Below are 25,354 nucleotides of genomic sequence, written 5' to 3'. Positions count from 1 at the left end.
TTTTTTTTTTCCTCTCTTTTTCTTAAGAGTCAAAATCTTTAGAGGGATCCTCAGGCCTTCCCTAAGCTAGAAACGAAAGTTTCACTGCATTCAAAATAATGTTCTTTGGGCATGCTCAGTCATATCTAAACCTCAGTGATAGAAACATTTAATCTGACACTGACACTATCACAATCTACACACAAAAGAAAAAAAATTGAGATCAGCTACAATAATAAGCACCAATAATATCTGGGTTTATGTTCTTGGGATACGTGCACACACACACATGCAACCACCCCAGTAGGGAGTTAAATGTAGTGTCACTTCAGCAGTACTGTTTTGCTGCGAACTGCAAACCTCAGTGCCTTGGAAAATCTTGCCCTGCTCCCAGCATGTTTCTCTGATTTCCAGAGAGTGCATACAGGTGCCCAGGTGCCCAGGTGCCAGCCCAGGCAACACCCACATGGCAGGCCCCAGGCCCCAGTGCTGTTTCCGCAGAGCTTTGACTGCTTTTGACTATCAAGACACACTGAATGAAGCCTTCAAAGCTCCAAGTTGGGTGCAGGCCACAGAAAAGCAGCAAAGAAAGCTCTCTTCCTATTTATCTTACATTTGTTGTGGGCACACTGAAAGTGTCATGGGTGCTCCCCAGGCTGTGCAAAATCTTTACTTGAGCAGATCCTCCCACTTTGCATACTGTCCTCTGTTTCCCAAGACAAGCCCCAAGTCCATGGAGATGGAGCCAGGACAGATGCCAGACGACACCTTTGGGCTCAGAACTACTGCAGCCTCTCACCCTAAGGTTTTGTCTCACAGCCAAATTTGTTTCTCACAACTCCCTTTTCCCTTAGAATAATTTTCCCTTAGAATTATTTTCTAGGAGGTTCCTTCATTCCCCTAAGCAAACTGAAAGAAGCCCAGAAGGCCACCCACCAGTCCCTTAAGCCTGCCCAGACTTGCTTACATCTCAGGAGGTGACACACAATCCCAGAGACGGCTCTCCCACCACATCCACACTCAGATTTCACTTGTCGCTTATGAAAGTGGGATCGTGTTTATATGCACACTCTTTACCATGTTTTTTAAAACATAATCCTATGTCACCCATGTTTTCTATGTCATTAAAAAACATGATGTTTCAGTCCTACACAGAATTCTATTTTATGAACACGCCATCATACATTTAACTAAATTCCAATTGCAAGACATAGATGTTTCTAATTTTCCTGTAAAATACAATTGCAGTGAACATTCTTCAATAAAAACTCTGTGTTTCCCCATGGTTACTTTCAAACAATAAATAGCAACAAGTGGAAATATTTTGTCTTGATCTGTACCAAAGTTTTCTTCCAGAAAGTTTGAAATAATCTTTATTTCCAGCAGTGTATGAGAGACTAATTCACTATCCTTTAGCCAGTACTGATTGCTATAATTTTTAATTTTTTTCAATGGGCTAGGAAAAAACTATCTTATCTAAATTTATATTTATTTTAGTAAAAACAAGTTTCAACACTTTTCCCATGTAGTTATTGCTGTTTTATTTTTTCTTTTGTTAAAAAACATCTTTTCATATTTTTAAAAAACCTTGTATCCAACATCTCCAATGTTCTCCACGACAGTTAAAAAAATTCTTTAAATATAAGGGAAAATAAAGATGCACATAATTTTTTAAAAATATCTTAATCACCACTTTATGCTTCATCTGGTTTAAGAAATGAAAAATTAACAGTACAATTATGTCCCCATGGACCCCTCTTGATCACACTCCTCTCCTTCTCAACCCCTCCCCTCAACCCAGAGGTAAGGTTTACACATAAACACATACACACACATGTGCATGCATGCCCCCAAACCATACATTTATGTATCTACATGAACATATTTTAAATATTATCATTTTCATAAACAGTATTATAATTTTTATACTCTTGTTATTGAAAAATCAAATATCATATAAAGGTTGTTAGAATAAGGAACCCATTACGCATCTTTAAAAATGACCAAGTAATGACCAATCTTACTTCATTTATACCCTCAAGTCACACACCTCACCCCTGTATTATTTTGAAGCAAACTTCAGACATCAGCAAATGTCTCAGAATGTATCTTTAAAAGGTAAAGACTCTTTCCAAAGCACACACACAATATTATTGTCATACTTGAAAATATGAACAATAATATTTTTATCAGAAAATATAAAGTATTCCAATTTCCAATTGCCTTATACTTTTTTGTTAAGTTTCTTTATCAGAATCAAAATCAAATCCACACATTGTGATTGGTTTCATATTTTTTATTCATTTTTATATTGATGTTTTCATCTTTTTCACTGATTTTTAAGAATTACTCATCCAGTATACATATTCCCCTGTTACATGGTTAATACTACTGTGATGTTTGCTTTTATAGTTCCTTAAGTTTTTGATTTATAGAAGTTATTTTAAAAATTTTGATGATCAACTCAACTTCTTCCTTTTTGAGATGTTTCTTAGGAAGATCCTTTTCACCCCAGGATCAGATTTTCATCTATATTTTGTGCTGATCAATTTTAATACTTTTGTTTTTATATTTAACTCTTTTCTATATGTACAACTTAAAATAATGTTTATTATATTATGAATTAGTGCTGCAACAGGACTATTTCCAAAATAGCTTCTTTGTAGGGACATCCTCAGTTTTCAGATGAGGAAATTGACTCTCACAGATATTTTTTTACACAACCAAATAAAGCCTAGAATTTAAACCTCCCCCATCTTTAGCTAAGTCCATTGCTCTTATCTCTTCTTATTTTTCTTTCCAAACCATAAAGAAATGGGTGGGGGTCTGAATGATCTGAAGAATTTCTCGGCTATAGCGATTTCAAGAGCAACTTGCTTGAGATGAACCAACTAACAAACCAACCCAGAAGAAATCATTATTTTCCAGAACAGGAATATAGTTTTCCATCCAGAAAACTGAAGGAATATTACAGTGTTCTAGATCAGGGTTTGCAATAGAGTCAAATATAAAAAACATACCTTCTATTCCAGTGTTTGGTAAAACTGTACAAAAGTCTCTCAAAAATCTAGTTAATAACACTAACCCTGAATCACTGCTTACAATGTGCCAACTACTATTCTGAGGGCTTTACATGCACTGATTCACCAAAGCTTCACAGTATCTCTGTGATGTGTGTCCTTTCTTCGAAATCCTGAATTTACAGGTGGGGAATTGAGCATGGGGAAAATAAGTAACTTATACAAGCTTTATACAGAGATAACAAGCAGTAAAGCTAGGATTTGAACTTTGGCAGCCTGGTTTTAGAATCTGCACAACCTGCTTCTTACAGTAATTGTAATGTGTGGTCCCAAGGCAGTGGTCACAGGTGCTAATCTGGCATAAATAGGCTTTGGAGCAATCTTGAGCTCTCCACACCTGGCAGATGTATTTAGTGGTATCACACCAGGAAGACATATTCTGATATCCTGATTCCAAACAATGCTATGTCTTCCAACTGCCTAACAGTCTATACCCACACTCTTTTCTTTTAGAATTGTTTCAGTTGCTCAGTCATGTCTGACTGTTTGTGACCCCATGAACTGAAGAATGCCAGGCTTCCCTGTCCTTCACTGTCTCCCACAGTTTGCTCAAACTCATGTCCATTGAGTCAATGATACCACCCAACCATCTCATCCTCTGTCGCCCCCTTCTCCTCTTGCCCTCAATCTTTCCCAGCATCAGTGTCCAACTCCTTGTGACCACAGGGACAGTAGCCTGCCAGGCTCCTCTGTCCATGGAATTTTCCAGGCAAGGATACTGGGGTGGGTTGCCATTTCCTCCTCCAGGGGATCTTCCCAACGCAGGAATGGAACCCAAGTCTCTTACATCTTCTGCACTGGCAGTGGATTCTTTACCACTGAGTCACCTGGGAATCCCATATACATACACACATACATATATGTATCATAAATTCAAGGACACCTTTGATCATCTCTACAGAAAGCAGGTCTCTAAAGAAAAACAATCAGAAACACAGAGACCTTTAGCTACAGAAGTTAGTTAAATAATGAGACTAAGAGTGAGTGAGAGAGAGAAGAGAGTGACACATAAGGCTAACAGTTTTATTGTGACCCCTAAGGTACAAAGGCTTATTATAGGCAATGAACTGTATTCGTTTGAAGTTTGAATTTTATTTTGATCAAAAGCAGCTATTTTCTCAAGAAACTCCAGCCACAGCCTTTTTGGTTGAAAGACCAAATGGCTGGCTGCTCATGTACTGTTGAATGTCTGAGTATGTTTGGACAACTGAATGCAATAGGAAAAAAGTCACAAGTCAGCCATTTTTGCTCCGATATCAGTAGAAGAAATAAGCTTATATAATGAGCCTTTGAGATGGATGGGAAGAGCCCATTATAACACTGCAGCCCAAAGCCACATTTTGCACTGTCTTTTCAGGACCTGCTAAACTTAAAAAAAAAAAAAGCAGAGAGAACGTTCTAACCACGGATGCCAGGTAGTGCCCACTGAATTTCAAGCTTGACTAAATCACATATTTCAGTAAAGACCCTCTTCCCTCCAAAGCCTGTGGCTGAATTATCTGGAGGAAGCTACAGTTGCCAAAACCCACAAAGACTGTGATACATTTAAGCATCAAATTCCAACCTGCCATTTCATATCAAGGTAGCAAAGTAGTGTCAACACTGGGACTTCCACAAATTTGTGCACAAGTCTGGAGCAGCTTATAGCCTGATATATGATGAAGGTAGTGGGGAGGGATATGGCATCCGATAGCAGCTGCTCCGGAGAAGGCAATGGCAACCCACTCCAGTACTCTTGCCTGGAAAATCCCATGGATGGAGGAGCCTGGTAGGCTACAGTCCACGGGGTTGCTACGAGTCGGACATGAATGAGAAACTTCACTTTCACTTTTCACTTTCATGCATTTGAGAAGGAAATGGCAACCCACTCCAGTGTTCTTGCCTGGAGAATCCCAGGGACAGGGAAGCCTGGTGGGCTGCCATCTATGGGGCCGCACAGAGTTGGACACGACTGAAGTGACGCAGCAGCAGCAGCAGCAGCAGCAGCTTCTCCTTTGTATAAGAATGTTCTGGGAAACTTGAGGGAACCACTTAATTTCTCTGGGTCTTGACTCCTTACCCACAAAGCAGGATAGTTTAATGAAACATTAATTCATGTCTATTCTCACTTCAAAGGAATAAATGGGTAATTTCTGAGCACTTAATGCCAACATTTTGTATTCTGAGTTTGTTGCCCAAGGAGAAATAAATAGCTTTTCTGTGTCTGAGAATTCTTAAATGTATCTGCACTTGGATCTTTGGTAAGAGGGAGTTGGTTCTGCCCAAGGTATGGGAGTTGGTTCTGCCCAAGGTATGAGAGTTGGGATGGGTGGGAAAGGATGGGTTCTACACTTGGACAAGAGGGTGATGGATGGTTGAGGGAAAGACTTAGCCCTGGGGAAGAGTTGAATTCCCAGTGGTTGAGAAGATGGAGGAGTAGTGAGACTTCAACGTGGTGAAGATGAGAATCCTGTCACTACCCAGCCCAGGATGTAGCAAGGCCAGTATGTGGATTCTTAGGACTGAACACTCAGGGCTATGCCTTCAGGACCAAAGCAAGCATCATAGTGGTTAGGGGCAGTGTGGAAAGAGAGGATGTTGAGCTGTGCTGAGTTGAGTTCAGTTCCTCAGTCGTGTCCGACTCTTTGCGATCCCATGGACTGCAGCACGCCAGGCCTCTATGTCCATCACCAACTCCTGGAGCTTACTCAAACTCATGTCCGTTGAGTTGGTGATGCCATCCAATCATATCGTCCTTTGTCGTCCCCTTCTCCCACCTTCAATCTTTCTCAGAATCAGGGTCTTTTCAAATAAGTCAGTTCTTCGCATCAGGTGGCCAAAGTACTGGAGTTTCAGCTTCAGCATCAGTCCTTCCAGTGAATATTCAGGACTGATTTCCTTTAGGATGGACTGATTGGATCTCCTTGCAGTCCAAGGGACTCTCAAGAGTCTTTTCCAACACCACAGTTTAAAAGCATCAATTCTTCAGTGCTCAGCTTTCTTTATAGTCCAACTCTCACATCCATACATGACTACTGGAAAAACCACAGCTTTGACTAGACAGACCTTTGTTGGCAAAGCAATGTCTCTGTTTTTTTACTATACTGTCTAGTTTGGTCATAGCTTTTTGTCCAAGGAGCAAGCGTCTTTTAATTTCATGGCTGCAGTCACCATCTGCAGTGATTTTGGAGCCCAAGAAAATAAAGTTTGTCACTGTTTTCATTGCTTCCCCATCTATTTCCCATGAACTGATGGAACCAGATGCGATGATCTTCATTTTCTGAATGTTGAGTTTTAAGCCAACTTTTTCACTCTCCTCTTTCACTTTGATCAAGAGGCTCTTTAGTTCTTCTTCGCTTTCTGCCATAAGGGTGGTGTCATCTGCATGTCTGAGGTACTGATATTTCTCCCGGAAATCTTGATTCCAGCTTGTGCTTCTTCCAGCCCAGCATTTCTCATGATGTACTCTGCATATAAGCTAAATAACCAGGGTGACAATATACAGCCTTGACGTACTTCTTTCCTTATTTGGAGCCAGTCTATGTCCAGTTCTAACTGTTGCTTCCTGACCTGCATACCAATTTCTCAAGAGGCAGCTAAGGTGGTCTGGTATTCCCATCTCTTTAGGAATTTTCCACAGTTTGTTATGATCCACACAGTCAAAGGCTTTGGCATAGTCAATAAAGCAGAAGTAGATGTTTTTCTGGAATTCTCTTGCTTTTTCGATGATCCAGTGGATGTTGGCAATTTGATCTCTGGTTCCTCTGCCTTTTCTAAAACCAGCTTGAATATCTGGAAGTTCTTGGTTCATGAACTATTGAAGCCTGGTTTGAAGAATTTTGAGCATTACTTTACTAGCGTGTGAGATGAGTACAGTTGTGTGGTAGTTTGAGCATTCTTTGGCATTGCCTTTCTTTGGGATTGGAATGGAAACTGACCTTTTCCAGTCCTGTGGCCACTGCTGAGTTTTCCAAATTTGCTGGCATATTGAGTGCAGCACTTGCACAGCATCATCTTTTAGGATTTGAAAAAGCTCAATAGGAATTCCATTACCTCCACTAGCTTTGTTAATAGTGATGCTTTCTAAGGCCCACTTGACTTTGCATTCTAGGATGCCTGGCTCTAGATGAGTGGTCTCACCATTGTGGTTATCTGGGTCATGAAGATCTTTTTTGTATAGTTCTTCTGTGTATTCTTGCCAACTCTTCTTAATATCTTCTGCTTCTTTTAGGTCCATACCATTTCTGTCCTTTATTGTGCCCATCTTTGCATGAAATGTTCCCTTGGTATCTCTATTTTCTTGAAGAGATCTCTAGTCTTTCCCATTCTATTGTTTTCCTCTGTGTCTTTGGATTGATCACTGAGGAAGGCTTTCTTATCTCTCCTTGCTATTCTTTGGAACTCTGCATTCAAGTGGGTATATCTTTCCTTTTCTCCTTTGCCTTTCACTTCTCTTCTTTTCACAGCTATTTGTAAAGCCTCCTCAGACAACCATTTTGCCTTTTTGCATTTCTTTTTCTTGGGGATGGTCTTGATCCCTGCCTCTTGTACAGTGTCATGAACCTCTGTCCATAGTTCTTCAGGCACTCTCAGATCTAATCCCTTGAATCTATTTCTCACTTTTACTGTATAATCATAAGGGAGGATGTGGAGAGCAGTGAAATGGTTTGACTTTGAAACAGCACTTTGTCAGTGAATATCTTACGGAGTTACTGCATTGTGTGCTCAGTCGCTCAGTTGTGTCCAACTCTTTACGATGCTACAGACTGTAGCCTGCCAAGATCCTCTGTACGTGGGATTTTCCAGGCAGGAATACTGGAGTGGGTTGTAATTCCCTTCTTCAGAGGATCTTTTTGACCCAGGGATCTAACCCATGTCCCTTGCATGTCCTGCATTGGCAGGCTGATTCTTTACCACTAGCACCACCTGGGAAGACCTAAAGAATTATTAATCAGTTCTTAATTAGACTTCTCCAGAGCGGAGGGCTTCCCTGATGGCTTAGATGGTAAAGAATCTGCCTGCAAAGCAGGAGACCTGAGTTTGATCCCTAGGTTGGGAAGATCCCTCAGAGAAGGGAATAGCTACCCACTCCAGTATTCCTGCCTGGAGAATTCCATGAGCAGAGGAGCAACACACACCACACAACATACTCATGTGAATATAATGGCTAGAAAGTTTGAAATTTGTAGAGCAAACCAACAACCTGGAAATTCAGGAAAGAGTTGGTGCTACAGTCTCGAGTCAGGAATCTTCAGATTGGAAACAGATAGGATTCCTACGCTGTAGTCTTTATAGGCATAATTTCTGCTTCTTTGGGAAACCTCAGTTTTTGTTCACCTGATTGAATGAAGCCACAAACATTTTGGAAAGTAATTTGCTTTACTCCAAGTCTACTGTTTTGTATATTAATCACATCTAAAAGAAAAACCCTTTGCAGCAACATCTATACTGTGTGTGTGTGAGTCGCTCAGTTGTGTCAAACTCTTTTGCGACCCCACACACTGTAGCTCACCAGGATACCCTGTCCCTGGGATTCTCCAGCCAAGAATACTGGAGTGGGTTGCCATTCCCTTCTCCAGGGGATCTTCCCAACCCAGGGTTCAAACCCAGTCCCCTGTATTGCAGGCAGATTCTTTACCATCTGAGCCATCAGGGAAGCCCAGCATTTTATACTGGTGCATGATAAAACAAGTGGGCATCATAGCTTAGTGAAACTGACAAATTAACCATCATGTGTGGATGAAACTGATGGAAAGCTGGAAGTCCTCCCCCAGTGTTTCCTGGTCTGTGTCAGCCCTAAATCAAGGAAGAGGCCAGCACTCCAAATAATAAAGAATAGATTTTCAACAATCCTATATATTGAAGGCCTAGAAAGTTTTGACAGGACTTGTAAAAATTAAGACATTTTATTTTTTTCATATATTCAAGGGTCATAGAGCAAATCCATAATACATATTATACATGTATATATCTTCAAGGTAACTTTCATCTATAAACAGCCCATGATTTCATGATGTTATATTGCTATGACAAGTCTGAGATATTGTGTTAGATTGTTCTGTTTTCTATAGTAGTATTTTCCAGTTAAGTTGGAATTACATATCCTATTTTTAAGAAAATAGTTGTTCATTTTTTTTAGGTACAACTATTCCATGTACAGACTGCTGAAAGCCAATTCTGAAAATAATTTAAAATGTTATTGGCAGCTTTTTTACTTAATATGAAGTAGATATATTCAATTCTGTTAGAACCTGCAACCTGAAAACATGCCAGATTTCTCATAATACTAAAAGGAAATTACTATATATATCAACTAAAATTTTATTTGTAAGGTAATTAACCTTTTCATGAACAATCTCAGCAGGTCTGGTCTATATCATGTGATGTGGTAATAATCTATTAATTACCATTCTGCAGTAATAATCACTTTCCATTATACACAACACATATTATGGATCTGCAAAAAAGAAAGAGTTAGGCACATACCCCTACCTCACAAAATTTATATGTACTGTTTATTTTATAAAAAAGTAATAAAACATAAATTACAACAAAAGTGAACAAAAATATTTTTGCTAAATCCAGATTATCAACCACATTAGGCATATAAATGGCATTATCCCTGACAAGACAAATAACATCTATTTACCTATGGAAAGATGTCAGTGAATAAATGGATTCAGCTATTAGGTTCAAAGACCTATGGTTATTATGTTGCTGGAACAAAACAGAAAAAGGCCATTTTACCTTTCTCTGGAAAGAAACAATCTTATTCTAGGAAACCAGTGGCTCACCAATTGACAGTTCTCCTTAACTCTGAGCTTAAGCTTTAAAACAACAAACACACAAGCCTTCCACACCTACCCACTCACCGATCCACACACCCACACACAGAGTCTAATCAACATCTTTTTCCTTTGGAAAAGCACTAAAGGCCAGAAATGCTAATACAGTTTACAAGATAATTGTACCTGAGGTTCAGTTGATTACTCTAATATGGGACATGAGAGCAAAGGAAGGAGGATGAAGCTATTCAAGCTGGTGCCCTGAAGTGGTAACGTAAGAAGTGACGCTCATGAGAGGCAGGGTGACAGTTGCTGCCGCTGCCAACTAAAATGAGCGCATTCCAAGAGAAACCATCCTGGTTCCTAGTCTCAGCCTTGTCCGTATCCACCTGCATCGAATCCTCCAGAGGTCTTGTTCTTGAATTTCTGTATTTTTGGTTTGTATGTAGAATAATGTGTTCAGGTCTCTATTTAGCTGGATTCCAGAGCATTTACTGTGATGGAGGCAATGCTGTGAGCTAAGGAACGAGCAGCACAGAGAGGGACACCATCATTTTCCTCACAGTGACAAACTGTAGCACAGGTTTCACTACTGAAACAATAGAGGAAATGCAGAGTGACACGAGAGCCTGATCATTCCTTATTTTGTTTAAGTGATTTACTTATGAGACTATCCCCTTTAGTTCAGTGTAAACAAACTTAAAAACAGAGACGGGCGAAAGATGGTGGAAGAGCGCACATTCTTCCCCACTCCCAGCCCCTGAAGGAAACGACAGAAAGGATTTCATTTGCTTGCTTCTCAAGAATAAATCTGTTTCAGCACTGGAAACTGAGAGAGGATGTCCAGAAAATTAAAGTTTATAGGAAGATAAATAGAAACAAAATGGAATCAGGTTGATGAAGAAACAAGGTTAGAGAAAACCTCAGGCTAAAACACGGGGAAGAGAACATTTTACAGTGTTGAAAGAATTTCAGTGATTTTTCCATACTCAGAGTCAACACATTCTTGAAATAGCTAGGCCAGTTGGGCACCTTCTTTTTCTCTCCCTTCCCACTTATTCTGAGTGGCAGGGATTAGCAGTGTTTGTCCCTGGATAAAATCAGAAAAACCGTCTCTGGAGGGTGGATAATCTGCCACAGGAGGACGTGCGTTCCTCAGAGAACGGCCTGCCTTGGAGAAGCTGAGTAGAGAGTTGGGGGCTCCTCGGGAACTCTACCACACACACAAAGGGAAGAAAGAAAAAGGAAACGTGTCTAATGACGCTCATGGGACCCACCCCAAATCAAAGCTCTCTTAATTTTGGTAATAGGATGGGACCCACCCCAAATCAAAGCTCTCTTAATTTTGGTAATAGGAAAAAGGAGCTCATCAACCTCCCTAGCTTCTTCCTGCTTAGAATGAAACATGGCCATTGGAACGCCCTGCCAACTTCACACAGAATACAGGTGTCACTCTTGGAGAAGAAGCTAGTTGGGGAAACAAAGTAACACAGTTCAGAAGAGACCTTAGCCAGCTGCCTAGTTACTAGTCAACAGATCTTTGTCATGTCTGATGAAGACAAAAGTGAGAAGACAAAATCACCAATATAAGGAATGAGTGAGGAAGATTTGTATATAAGTAAATTTGAAAATCTTGGTGAAAGGGAAGGTTTTCTAGAAAATACAAATGACTATGTTTGACTGGAAAGGAAGTAGAAGACCAGGAAAGACCAATAACCATAGAAGAGATTGGAACGAGTCAAAGACGAGTCTTAGAAAGGCACCAGTCTGAGACGGGTTTACAGGTGAGTTTTTCCAATCCTGTGGGCATTTTTTTTTTCTTCACATTTGTCTCTACATTTAACATAATTCCAACAAAAAGTCCTACAGAAGGTTGGAAGAAAATTAGGAAAACATCCAATAAGACTCTTTATGTAACTTAATTGGAAGGTATTTATCTGTAAGAGAAAATTTGAAAAAGGAAAAGTCGAGAAAAGAAAAATCATATATCAAAGCATAATATAAAATTATGTTCAGTGAAACAGTATAGCACTATAAAAATAATAGAAAGGGGTGAGTAGAAAACAAGGTCTGAAAATAGAACAATTATGTATAAGAATTCAATTTATAGGAAAAGTAGATTTTCAAATCAGTTGAGTGGTTATTAGTCAATTACATAACCAATAAGACAATCACTTATTCATAACAGAGTTAGCTCTCAATGTACAACACAGACATACTCAAATAATTCTAGATTGTTTTAAAAGTTAAATCTTTAAAAATATATCAATGTGTTTATAAACCAGAGAATGTTTTTATAGTCTTGGTGTGGTAAAGAACTTCCAAGTCAATGCACAATATCTGGAATCCATAAAGGAAAAGACTAATGGTGTTGACTACTTAAAAAAAATAAAACTTCACATGATAAAGATACCAGAAATAAAGTTAAATCTGGAAGTTATTTACAGAACACAAAATGACAGACGAATAAACTGTTCCAACAAATTGATTTTTAAAATAGGGTAAAAACTCCAAGAGAAAAAAAAGAAATATGAATGACCAGTGAACAAATACAGATGCCCAGGCTCACTAATGAGGAAACACAAATTATAACAAGAAAAGAAAATTTTTTTACTATTCACATTGGCAAAAATTAAAAAGGATTGTTGATATCCAGGGTTGGCAAGGTTGTATGGAAATGAACACTGCATGTGGAATGGAGTTATATTATTGCAGCTTTTCCTGAAGGACTCTTTTGTAATATTTATGTTTATTTAATATAGAAAAATATTCTCACACGAGTATGGAGAAATATGTACAAATATATTCATCATAATATTTAACAGAGAAAAATTGAAAACAAAATTTATCAGTAGAGGAATAGTTCAGCACATTCATAAAATGGAATGCTAGAGAGAACTTAGTAAGTCTGTATATACTGACGGTGAGGGACAGGGAGGCCCAGCGTGCTGCAGTCCATGAGGTCACAAAGAGTCAGACGTGACTGGGTGACCGAACAACAACAATGTACTGATGTGGAACTATCTGTAAAATACATCTGTACACTGAAAAGAGTAGTTATTTTTACTTTACTTTTACTTTACAATATAATTGATCCCAATTACATTAAAAGAAAAAATCCCAACCTATCCACTTTTGTATGACTGTTTTATAAAAACAAGAAAGACATTGTTAATGGTAATTTTGAGAAAGCAAGGTAGACTGCGGTAGCAGGAAGGTGTTGAAAAGGTATTCTATTTTTTTCACTGTGCACATATATTTAAAAATAATGTTTCATTAAGTAATGTATTTTTAAAATAATGAATATACATTTATGCATTAATTCAAGTTGCAAAGCAATGTACATAACCATGATAGTAGTAAAATTAAAAAAAAATAATTCAGGAGTTGTGTGAAACAGAACTTTGACTTCTTCATCCATATGATATGTATTACTAGAATTTTTTTACAATAAAGATGAATTCAAGTATTACTTGTATACCTTCAAAAATTAATTCATTAAAATATGTAACTTTAACACCCAAGACATATTGTTAAGTGACAAAACAAAAACAAATTGTAGAACAAAATTTACAGTAAGATTTCTCCGAAGGAAAAGGTCTGGAAGTCTATGGACCAGATACACGGAAAATGTATTTGTGTACTATTAACATAATTCTCAAAAAAGGAAAAAATAGTAAAAAGAAACTCATACTTTGTACAAATTCAGAAACTATTTCTTAGATACCTGGCTGCAGTGGGCAAAATTATAAGCATCATTTGGCCCCTGCTGCAGTAATCAGAGGGGATTCAGAGGTTATTCCAAGTTGACTGTGGACCCTGGTCACAGCTGATGGGCACAGGATTAGGCATGTGAGTCAAGCTGAGACAACTACTGGCTGATTTAGTCAGCTTTGCCTGTTATAACAAAACAATATAGTCTGGGCAGTTTAAACAATAATTTCTTTCCCTCAATTTTGGAGGCTGAGAAGTCCAAGATCCAGATGCCAGCAGATCCTGTGTCTGGTGTGAGTCCACTTCTTGGTTTGCAGATAGCCATCTCCTCATTGTATCCTCTAAAGGCTGAGAGCAGACAGAGGAGAGCTGCCTGGTGCTGCTTCTTATAAGGGCACTAATCTCATTTGAGGGCTCCACCCTCATGACCTAATTACTTCTCAAAGGCTGCATTTCTAAATACTATCACACTGGGGATTAGAGTTTGGACTTAGAAATTTTTCAGGGACACAAACATCCAGTTTCTAGCACCTAATGGATAGAACTGAGAGAAAATCCATTTCTCCATGTAGCTGTACCTGTATGTAACTTCCTGCAAGTCTTGGAGCTGCAGGTATCATTCATCATTTCTCAATCTGTGACTGAGGAGCAGAGGAGGCTGCTTGGCAGAGAAAGAAGCACGAATCAAGTGGCATAGATATGCTGAAATGAGACTTCTGGGAAAGAAGAGGACTTCCTAGATTTTCCCAAATCTTGGCAATCTTGGTTTCCAAAGTTCCTGGTCTTCCACTGCATTTCTCCTCTTGGGTTGAGGTCTTCTCTAACTTGTAAATTTCCCCTTTTGCTGCTCTTTGCAACCAGAGGAAGGCAATGTCATCATTTCCCTGTCTGATCATTTATATTCCAGTAAATTGCATCTGTTAGATTTTATGGTCCTTATGTTGTATCTATCCTATATAGATATAATCTGCTGTTTGATATTATTTCAAAGTTAAAATAATGGAAACAGATATATTTAAAGTGAAAATGTCCAAGTGGAGGGCATTTTCTGACTATCATTTTTTCTTTGTGTACCAAAGTAGTAAACCATACTTAAAATTTTATACTATGGCCTTTCTGGGAGATTACTAGAAATGCTGAAATATAAGGCAATGCCTCCCCTAAGTTCTCCTTCAGAAGTTAGTTGTTTTATGATTGAGTTCCTGGAAGTTCTCTCAATTACTCTATTTTAGACACACACAAAACATGTTTGGTAAGGATGAGTAAGTCTGAAACACTGTTAATCAATTTTGGATGCTTATAGAAATCACCTGACAAAATCAGTAAAAAAGGACATAAAGAAATTAACTATTTAGTCATTATTTTTTAAGGGGTAGAGTATGGCTTCATAATTGCTAGTATTAGATTAATTGTGGTTAAGACTTCAAAAAAATTCCCTTAAACAGGAAGTACATGATTACATTGTGGAGGATGTCACAAATTTGTTACTTATCAAAAAAAATGTAAAAGCTAATTCACAACATAGGAAGAAGTCAAAAATAAAAGATACAAAACTAAATTTATAATTTGATACAAAATTGTAAAACATTTATAAATGAAACAACGTATAAGAAAGACTGCAAATAGTCTGCAAACAAATATTAATCTGAGATTAATTCTCCTTTTGATTTTTTCATTTTTCTACAGAAAGTATGTCTTACTTTTGTAATCAGAAATTAATTATAAAGTCTTAACACAAAATTTTCTAAAATATGATTCTAAAAATTTCTGTATACCTGATAAACTGGATTAATGTGCAACTTTCATACAACTACAAATATGGTTTTATTTATGAATTTGAATTAAATATTGAAAGTTATCTGCTTTGTATTCTGTTAGATATGTCTTGTTACCATGGGAATATTCAGGTTAATAGCAATGTTACAGAAAACTTAATCCACATGTTGATTTATTTTTTAAGAAGATTGACATATAGTATTTAAAATATTTCAGCATACTTTGCTATTCTATAGAATATAAACTATCATTATTAAGATTGAGTAATTAAGATATTTTTATAAGTTATGGCTTACTAAGTGGATGCTTAATAACTTAATTGGTCAGCAATTTGTATTTTTATTTCTAATGTAATTGTATTTTTCAAAATAAATCAAATTGTTTATCTGTATTTAATTCAGATTAAGGTGATTTAAAAACTAAATAGAAAAAAAATAGTTTTCTGGATTGTTTAATTCATATTAAAGTAGTTTAAAAATTAAGTAGAACATATTTGAGGGGAAACCACACATGGTTAAAATCAAATTGTTTTTTTGAAATCGGTTTAGGGATCAAGTATATTTTGTTGTTGTCTTTGAGAGGAGGGAAAAAAGACTGAACCATGTGCTAGGTCAACCACGTGTCATGTCCTCTCTAAAATGATGGGGACAGTGTAGTGAAGCACACAGTAGGTGCTCAGTAAAGGATGGACGGTGAGCAACCTCAAATGCCTATAGGTTGTGGTGATCATCCACTCGGTTTCTTACGCCTGTGTCTTTGTTCACTGTGTCCCTTCAGCCTGGAATACCTTCTCCTTCCCCCTTGTCCCTCCTCCCAGTTACCCTCATTTCTCCAGTCCCCTAGGTCACTTCTTTATCCTCCAGGAAATCTCCTTTTCAAGGTTCCCTCCTCTAAAACACTGAGCTTAATTTTTCCCTGACATTTAGGTTATGTGATACTTTTATTTATTTTCATGTGATACTTTTAATACAGAGATTTCAAAGCCCCAGGGGACTGTGGGCATGGGGGAACACACTATAAAATCTTGGTCCCGTTATGCCTGGAAGTGTCAAGAGAGGATCTCCCATGGGCTCTCGGTACCTGACCTTTCCATGGGGCTGTTCTTCATTTGGAGGCAGTCACTCAGATGCAGCTGTTTTGACTTCAGTCTTTGAAAGAGTCCCTCGGGTGCAACACGTTCCGAAGCAGGGACATTTTGATGAGATGTTTGGATGAAACCCTATCTCAGTTTTTTCTGTTTAACAGTTTGTATTACTAGGTGATGATAAAAATAAACCACTTCACCCTATCCTTGGGAAAACTCATCCAATTGTTCTCCTCTACGACAGGGGGTAGTCTATGATGGAGGGAGGCCAGAGATGAAAGGAGAACGGACCTGGAATCCCGGCGGAAACACGGTCATACAGTCTTGTTTCCTGTACTCGCTCATCTCGGAAAAGACCATCAATCATTCTAAGCATTGCATCTGCTCATCTCTGAGAATTCCCTTGCATCTTGAATGAGCTACATAAAATGTTCACATCTCTCCCTTAAAGTTAAAGACAGCAGGGAGGAGACTATTTGGTCCACATAGTTGGTCCTCATTCTTAGCACTGGATGGCACAATAATGCTCAATTAAATTTCTGACATTTCTGTCAGTAATACTAATAAAGCATGATTGCTATTATAAAAATTTATTACGAATAATAAATTTGTACTATAATTTCTTTAGAAGTTAACCCAACTCTATCAAATTATAGGGAAATTTTTTTTCATTTATACAAATAATATAAATCCATAAACATTCAAATTATATTTAATGAAGTGGAAAACGTAAATCTCTTATAATCTCAGTGAGCCTCAAAGCAGAGTAAGGTTTAGGGATATTATACACACTGCCTGGGAAAAAAAACAACAAACAGCAAAACCATGATTTCATAGCTCTCATGGGGTCAGCCAGAATGTGCACCACATCAAAGCAACTTAAGCTGTATCAATATATCCAGCTTCATGAACAGTCCCCTTGAAGATTCTGGGCTCTTCTCTTGCTTCACTGTGCCCGCTCCCCTACTCCTCTGCCCTCTGTCATTGTCCTTGGCTTCTGAAGTTAACAGAGGATGTTTCACCTCAGGATGGCTGGTGTCCCAGGTGAGAACAATGATGTCCATGTTGGGATGCTAGCTTTCAGGTCTGACTCCATCAGTCTCAAGGGGCAGTGCTGAGTTCCCTCTCCCAGACTCTAGGTCACCGTTGGCCACTCAAAGGAAGCACTGTGCTGCGATGAACATTGGGGTACACGTGTCTCTTTCAATTCTGGTTTCCTCCGTGTCTAGGTTCAATACAGGATACAGGATGCTTGGGGCTGGTGCACTGGGATGACCCAGAGGGATGGTACGGGGAGGGAGGTGGAAAAGGGGTTCAGGATGGGGAACACATGTACACCTGTGGCGGATTCATGTCGATGTATGGCGACGGAGGAGCCTGGTGGGCCGCGGTCCATGGGGTCACTAAGAGTCGGACATGACTGAACGACTTCACTTTCACTTTTCACTTTCATGCATTGGAGGAGGAAACGGCAACCCACTCCAGTGTTCTTGCCTGGAGAATCCCAGGGACGGGGGAGCCTGGTGGGCTGCCGTCTATGGGGTTGCACAGAGTCGGACCTGACTGAAGCAACTTAGCAGCAGCATGGCAAAACCAATACAATATTGTAAAGTAATTAGCCTCCAATTAAAACAAATAAATTTAAATTAAAAAAAAATGAAGCACTTTGTGTGCCCCCCACTCCTTCTTCCTTCACTACTTTTACTTGACTCATAGAGCCCTTTAGAAAAACAACTTCTTTAGCTTCTGACTGTTGTTGCTTTTTCCTTAAGACTTCGAAAGAGTGCAGATAATCATTACAGTGAGAGATTGGCTCTGGAGCACACTGCCTGGGCTCTCCTCCTGACTATGCCACTGCGAGCTGCATGGTCTTAGTTAACTTCATTAAACTCTCAGTGCTTCTGTTTCCTCATCTGCAAAATGGAAATAGGAGCTACAATGCCTATTCCAGACCACAGAGTCATCTCAGTAAGCTAGTTGTTGGGATGGGCTCTTGTGAAAAATGAACCAATTAAGACCACACAGAGTCCCTAGAACAGTGTCCAGACATGGGCTAAGACTTAGTAAATGTGACTTATTATTTAAAAAGGAAAAAAAAAAAAAAGCTAATGGCCAGGGACAAGACTCCAGGCCACCCCAGTTCTCTCTGTCCCAGTCATTGTGCGGCTACACACAACACATGGCCCTTAAAGGCCACCTTATGTCACAAGACAATAGGCCAGACCCAGATTTTGTGTTTTCCTCTGCTCAACCAGAACCATCCTGCTACGTTATTCAGTTTCTTTTAACACCTCCCCTGCTGAAAGCACGATCTATCTTCCCCATCCATGTTTCCCCAGCACCACAGCAGCAATGGACACACAGCAGTGTTGATAAGTGGATGAATGAATAGACGGACGGATGGTGGTGCTAGTGTTTATATTGAAGACATAAATGCTGCCTCAAATACTTTCATCCAAGACTGCTCAGTTCCTCAAGTATATTTAAATGAATCTCATTTTATGAAGATTATACTGAATCTAGAATAGAATTAAAATGAAACATACAAGAGAACTTTCTTTCAAATGGGAAACTGGAAGTAAAAATATAAGGGAGATAAAGAATAAAAATGCACATGTTTTCCCCAGAAAGACTGAGCACCAAATGAATACTTTTTCTGCTATAGGGTTTTGTTTCAGCGTCATTATCCCACCATTTAGAGGATATGATGACTTATGGTCTTAAAATGAAACAGTATATCATTTAAGCCTTATTTTCATGAAGATATTTTCTTCTAATTAAATTCAGTACCATCCAGTAGAAGATGAGCTTATTCAACACGATACATCGAAATGCTTTTCCATGTAATAGAGAGCTCAGATAAAGGGTTCATGTTTTACTGTGAATCAAGGGAAAACACACTCTTGTTTATAGGCTTTCTATGGGCAAGCATTTTCTCTTAAATGAACAGTTTGAGCCTTATTTCATCACTGGAAAAGAAGCCTAAAACTGATTCATTTACCATGGCTCATGATGAAACATAATCCGAGGGATGAAAACAGTTTCCCTGAAAAAGATAGTGACCACCATTCTTTTAATTAGTGGTACTGAAACCCACAAAACAAAGTAGGCCATTCAAAAAACAACAAAAATGAAAACAAAAAACCCTTAGACACACCTAAATTATTGATGGGAGGCCTCACCATGTTCTAGGAGTCTCTGTAATTTATGCAGCCAATGTTGAGGAAACCCCTGGATTGTGTCGAGTACAAGCTAAGCCCTGGAAACATAAGGATGAGGGAGAGAACACACAGGTGCTACTTTCAAGCGAATCACAGGCTAATAATTTTGGCACTTTTCTTCCCGAAATGTGATCCAATAAGAAGCCTAAAGGGAAACACCTGTATGCATATATACACGCAGTGCTTTTTATTCACTACGGAAACGTATTTGTCGGCTGTTGATTTAGTCAAAAGTAATGTAGCGAGAAAAACTGCATACATAATTTATAATTTCTCTCCAGAAAGCTTCTATCCTGAATTCATATCTGTGAGTGACAAACTCTACAAATAGTGATGGAGTAGTGGTAAGAGTAGAAATCATCCAAAACAACAGTTAGCCAGAGCGAAGCAAATCTTACTAACCAAAGTCATCCGTAAGTGTTCAAAGCTTTTAGAAATTCATCTCAGTTTTAAGACGATTAAGACATGGAGAGGGAACTATATATGTAAAAACATACAGAAGAAAGATTCAAAGTTAACAAAAATCACATCTTGTGCCCAGATCTTAGTTTCTAATAACATTCTCCAATAAAAAGAACCAGAGCTCTTTGGAGAGATGGCTGATTCTAACATTGGGGCTGGAAACACACAAGATGAGCTTGGAGCAGACTGCAGTGACAGAAAGTAAGGAAGTGTTCCCAAAACAAAATGATGGGGCATGTCAAAGGGACACAGAGGCTAACGCGAAGGCACTGGCAATGGCCAAAACTGGAACAACTCGAGCATCAGAATAGATAACAAAGTCCTGGGCTATAACCCAAAGTACAAAGTAAATAGCCACAAGTCCCTATGAAATAAGTAAATAAATGGAGGAAAAGAGACAAACATCTCATATAGAAGAATTTCAAATAATTTGTGTGCATACTTCCTACTTAAATGGCCTAAGGGTAACTCCTTACCTTGTCAAGTGTGGGCTTTGCATGGTGACTTCCTTCTAAAGGATACCGTATGGAAAGAGGGGAAAATATAACTTCACAGTGGAGAAATCTGGCAGACACCACTTTGGTCAGGAATCTGGCAAATACTAGCCTTGTGATGCAGATCCACGTCAACAGTGATAAACCATGTGAACAGTATGTACCCTTGTTCTGAAGTTATGAGGGTGGTACTTTCCCTTTGTGGTCTTCCTCACAAGAAAACCATAACCTCATTTTAATCATGAGAAAAACATCAGACAAACCCCAATTGAGGAACAGTTAACAAAACACCTGACCTGTATTCTTCAAAACCATCAACGTCTTCAAAAACAAAGGAAATCTGAGAAACTGCCGCAGCCAAGAGGAGCACAAGAGGACACTCTGCCTCAGTGTAACATGGAAAGCTGTGTGGGATCCTGCAACAGCGAAAGGACATTAGGTGAAAACTAAGGAAATCTGAACAGAGTAGGGACTTTAGGTAATAATAAGGTTCCAAGGTTTGCTTTCTTCAGTTTAATTGTTCTGCAGTTTGTGGGTCGTCTGCTTGGTGGCTCTATAGTTAGTAAATGAATATTCTAATGAGTTACTAAATGAATATTCATTAGAAGGACTGATGCTGAAGCTGAAGCTCCAATACTTTGGCCACCTGATGCTGACTCATTAGAAAGGACCCTGATGCTGGGAAAGATTTAAGGCAGGAAGAGAAAGGGACAACAGAGAATGAGATTGTTGGATGGCCTCAAAACTCAATGGACATGAGTTTGAGCAAGCTCCGGGAGATGGTGATGGGCAGGGGTGATGTGATGGACAGATGGTGATGGACAAGCCTGGGGTGCTACAGTCCATGGGGTCACAAAAAGTCAGACATGACTGAGTGACTGAACAACAACAACAAACATTTACTTTCAAGTTCTGACAAATGTACCACAGTGAAGCAAGATATTAAAGGAGGAAGCTGAGTACAGGGTACATGGGAACTCTCTGTCTTATCTTTGAAGCTTTTATATGAATCTGAAACTATTCTAAAATTCAATATTTACTTTAAAATAAACAAAAATCAAATATATAATGTCAGTAAAGAGTTGACACAATGATTTTCAATGAACAGTAATAGATCCACAAGTGTTAGAAAAATAATAAAAACTGACATTGTCCTTTATTTACCATGTCATTCCTGGATTGTGTAATGTGCTTCAATTTAGCATATGTCTCAAATACTTTGAAAACTAAGTGATAATACAGAATTCTAATACAGTGACTTATATCTTTATATCTAAGCCTGCCCCCAATTTTTCTGGTTCCCCTTACTTCCCGATTTAAGGGACTTCAGTCATTTTGATGTTTTTTAGTCATATAACTGCTAAAGCTATTGAATACTTTTATCTAAAATTCACTCTCATAGTATGAATAATTTTCTCTGATTATTATATTTTTTCCCTTTTTCTCACGTGATTAACTGCTACACTGTGGTGTTGAAAGAACGTTGGAGGTCAAAACTGCTCTATCAAGTGTGGAAGGAAATCTGGAAGGAAGGGGGCATTTGTATACGTATGGCTGGTTCATTTTGCTGTAGAGCAGAAACCAATACAACATTGTAAAAAACTATACTCCAATAAAAATTAATTTTCAAAAAGTGTGGCCACATTTTATAAAAACTTGAAATAGTGAAAAGTAAGCATGTTAAGGAGGTCCCAATTCGTGTGCAAAACTTGAAATGAAGCCAATTCCTCAAATTAGAAACTGATGAGGAATCATAATTTGCAAGTTGATGAATCAAATGCATTTTAAACTGTGTTCACACTGCTACCACGTGGTGGCGCCACATCCGCTGGTGTGAAGACGGCAAACCCTGAATCCGCCTTGAATCGGCTTTCTGTCCTTCATTTTATAAATGAGATAACTGGAGTCCAGAAAGGGAAATTATTCCCCCAAGTTCACACAGCCATCTACTAGAGTTGGGAACAGAATAGAAGGATGTACTTTGCATTATTTGGTTCTGTGCCACGTATACATGCATTCACCTGTAGATTAATTTCTACAATGACAAAATTTTGTGGGCAAAATGTACTTCTTAGTGTCACTATAAAGTTCATGCATATAGACACATGTCCAAAATATATTTACTAAAATCTTGACTAAGTATCATTATCCTTCTTTAGCTTTCTGGAGTTTTCTACACTCTGGCTTTTTCTTAGCAAAGATTTTGCTAATGCAAGGCAATTTAGGAGCCACTAAAAGAATGAATTAAAACTATACAAACTGACTTGGAGTGATTTTCAAAAATATATTATCAGGTGAAAATATAGAAATATTTAAAAATCATATTAGCTTAGTGTTAGTTGCTCAGTTCTGTCTGACTCTTGTGTGACTCCATGGACTGTAATTTGCCCAGGCTCCTCTGTTCATGGAATTTCCCAGGCAAGAATACTGGAGCGTGTTGCTATTCCTTTCTCCAGGGATCTTCCCGACCCAGGGATTGAATCCTACTTTTATAAACCAAATAATGATAAAATTAAAATACCTCATGTGGTATGTATATAAATGTACATGTCTGTAAATTATGTCATATAGAATTGTCTGAATATAATGAAAAACATGGATGTTACAGAAAGTCTTTAATATGAACTATTTTTCCAGGGAAAGGAGATTCATGTGAGGAGAAAGTAGAAGAAAATGGAGAGAAAGACAAAAACAGGAAAAAAATTATGCACAAAATTCCTACATATGGTCACATTTATGCATTTATATACAGTTTTATTTATGTGAAAATATGTATAAATGTATACATTCAAGTATTTTGCTTTAGAATAAAGGTTACTTTAAATAAGGACAAAAGAAAAATGAAAATCTAGAAAAACTATTTGTGATAAAAATGATAGCTAAAATAGTTAATATCCCAAAAATAACATAAAAAAACCTCCTAGAAAGCAATGAAAAATAAAACAACAATGGCCTAATAGTAAAGTTAATAACCTAATAGCTAAGACCACAAGAAGGCTATTTACATAAACGAAAAATACAAATGCTTTTACATAAATATGCTTATTCCCATTTGTAATCAGGGAAATGCAAATGAAAACCACAATGAAATTCCATTTTGAATTCATCATATTGGCAAAAAATTAATACATCCTAATGCCACATTCTGGCAAGGATGGAAAACAATGGGAACTCTTCTACCCTGCTGATGGGAGTATAAATTGGGGCAATTACTTCCAAAGCAATTTGGCAACGTGCAGTAAAGTTGAAGATGCCAAATCCCATGGCAGATCCACTCCCAGGCCTGAGTATTCCATTACAGAGACATTTATAAGATGCAGAGACATTTACAAGAATGGTCATAGCAGCACTGTCTTAAAGAGCAACAACTGGAGAAAAAACTAAATGAACATCAACAGTAAAATAAATACATTGTGATGTGTTTATTCAATGGAATACTGAGCACTAAGACGAATGAATTTGAGCTATATAGATATCATGAATGCATTCTTATAAAGTTGAGGATTAAAAACCATCACTGAAGAAAACATGCAGATAATACTGTATGAAATTTAAAAACATGCAAACTAATTACATACACATACATGTAGTTAGGGAGCACATATGTGAGTTATAAGGCATAAAAAGTACTAAATTCAGGGCAGCAAATGCTTCTGAAAAGAAGAAATGAGGAAATTCAACTACAGAAAGGCACACTACAGAAAGTGTTCTTCACTCTGATTGACAATGTTTTAAAGCCCAACGGGGTGTGCTTATTTTTTATTGTTATCATTATATTTGCATTTCTTATGTGTATGTGTATTTTAGTAATAATTTTCCTATTACTTATTAATAGTATTTTATATTATTTTTAAGGAGATACTCAACTCCCTCATAAGAAGATTACTTATTAAGATGACAGTGAGAAACTATTTTTCACTTATCACAATAGTAAAGAAAAGTATTTTGTTAATAAATTGCTCTGGGAAGGGTACAAGGGCACTACTACTTTCAGGAGTTGTTGGGAGAATACATTTGTAGAACTTCTATCTATGAGACAATTTCATGATATCTAGCAAAATTAAGTGCATACAAGGAGATCAAATACACACAGAAGTCACTCAGTCTTGTCTGACTCTTTGCGAACCCATAGATTGTAGCCCACCAGGCTCCTCGGTCCATGGGATTTTCCAGGCATGAATACTGGAGTGGGTTGCCGTTTCAACCATGAATATTCATTGGAAGGACTGATGCTGAAGCTGAAGCTCCAACACTTTGGCCACCTAATGCGAAGAGCCAACTCATTAGAAAAGACCCTGATGCTGGGAAAGACAGAAGGTAAAAGGAGAAGTGGGCAGCAGAGGATGAGATGGTTAGATAGCATCACCAACTCAATGGATATGAACTTGTACAAACTCCAGGAGACAGTGGACAGGATAGCCTGGCATGCTGCAGTCCATGGGGTTGCACGGAGTTGGACAAGATACCATTTGAGCTAGCCTACTCATTTTAGAAATGTACTCTTTACTTACTCCTGGAAGAGTACACAAGGAGAAATATATTTGCCTCACTGTGATAGCAAATGTCTAGGAACAAGCCAAACAACTTTCAGAAGAGGCTGGTTAGAAAAAAAAAAAAGATTCATCTAAACAAAGGATATTACGCAGAAGATGAAAAGAATGAGGAACAGCTGTATACACTGATACAGAGTGGTGCCTCGGATAGAGTTATGGGGGGTGGGGGTGGGTAAAGAACACCTCTCTGCTAATCAACATTTTGGTAACCCTGGTGTCTCTACTAC

The 25,354-nt window shown here is 38.2% G+C and overlaps 1 long non-coding RNA gene across 2 annotated transcripts in view; it reads right to left on the bottom strand.

The window, feature by feature from the left end:
• The window catches only part of LOC113898812, a 54,201-nt gene extending 33,539 nt beyond the window's left edge, over positions 1 to 20,662 (bottom strand). For both annotated transcript variants that reach the window (XR_003512745.1, XR_003512746.1), the window contains exon 1: positions 20,557 to 20,662. This is a non-coding gene — a long non-coding RNA (uncharacterized LOC113898812). The remainder of the gene's footprint in view (positions 1 to 20,556) is intronic.
• Between the last annotated feature and the right edge of the window lie 4,692 nt (positions 20,663 to 25,354).

Source organism: Bos indicus x Bos taurus, chromosome 9 (genome assembly GCF_003369695.1).
Source record: "Bos indicus x Bos taurus breed Angus x Brahman F1 hybrid chromosome 9, Bos_hybrid_MaternalHap_v2.0, whole genome shotgun sequence".
Taxonomy (NCBI): domain Eukaryota; kingdom Metazoa; phylum Chordata; class Mammalia; order Artiodactyla; family Bovidae; genus Bos; species Bos indicus x Bos taurus.
The sequence above is the reverse complement of the archived record's forward strand: the minus strand, read 5'-3'. Positions and strand labels throughout refer to the sequence as shown.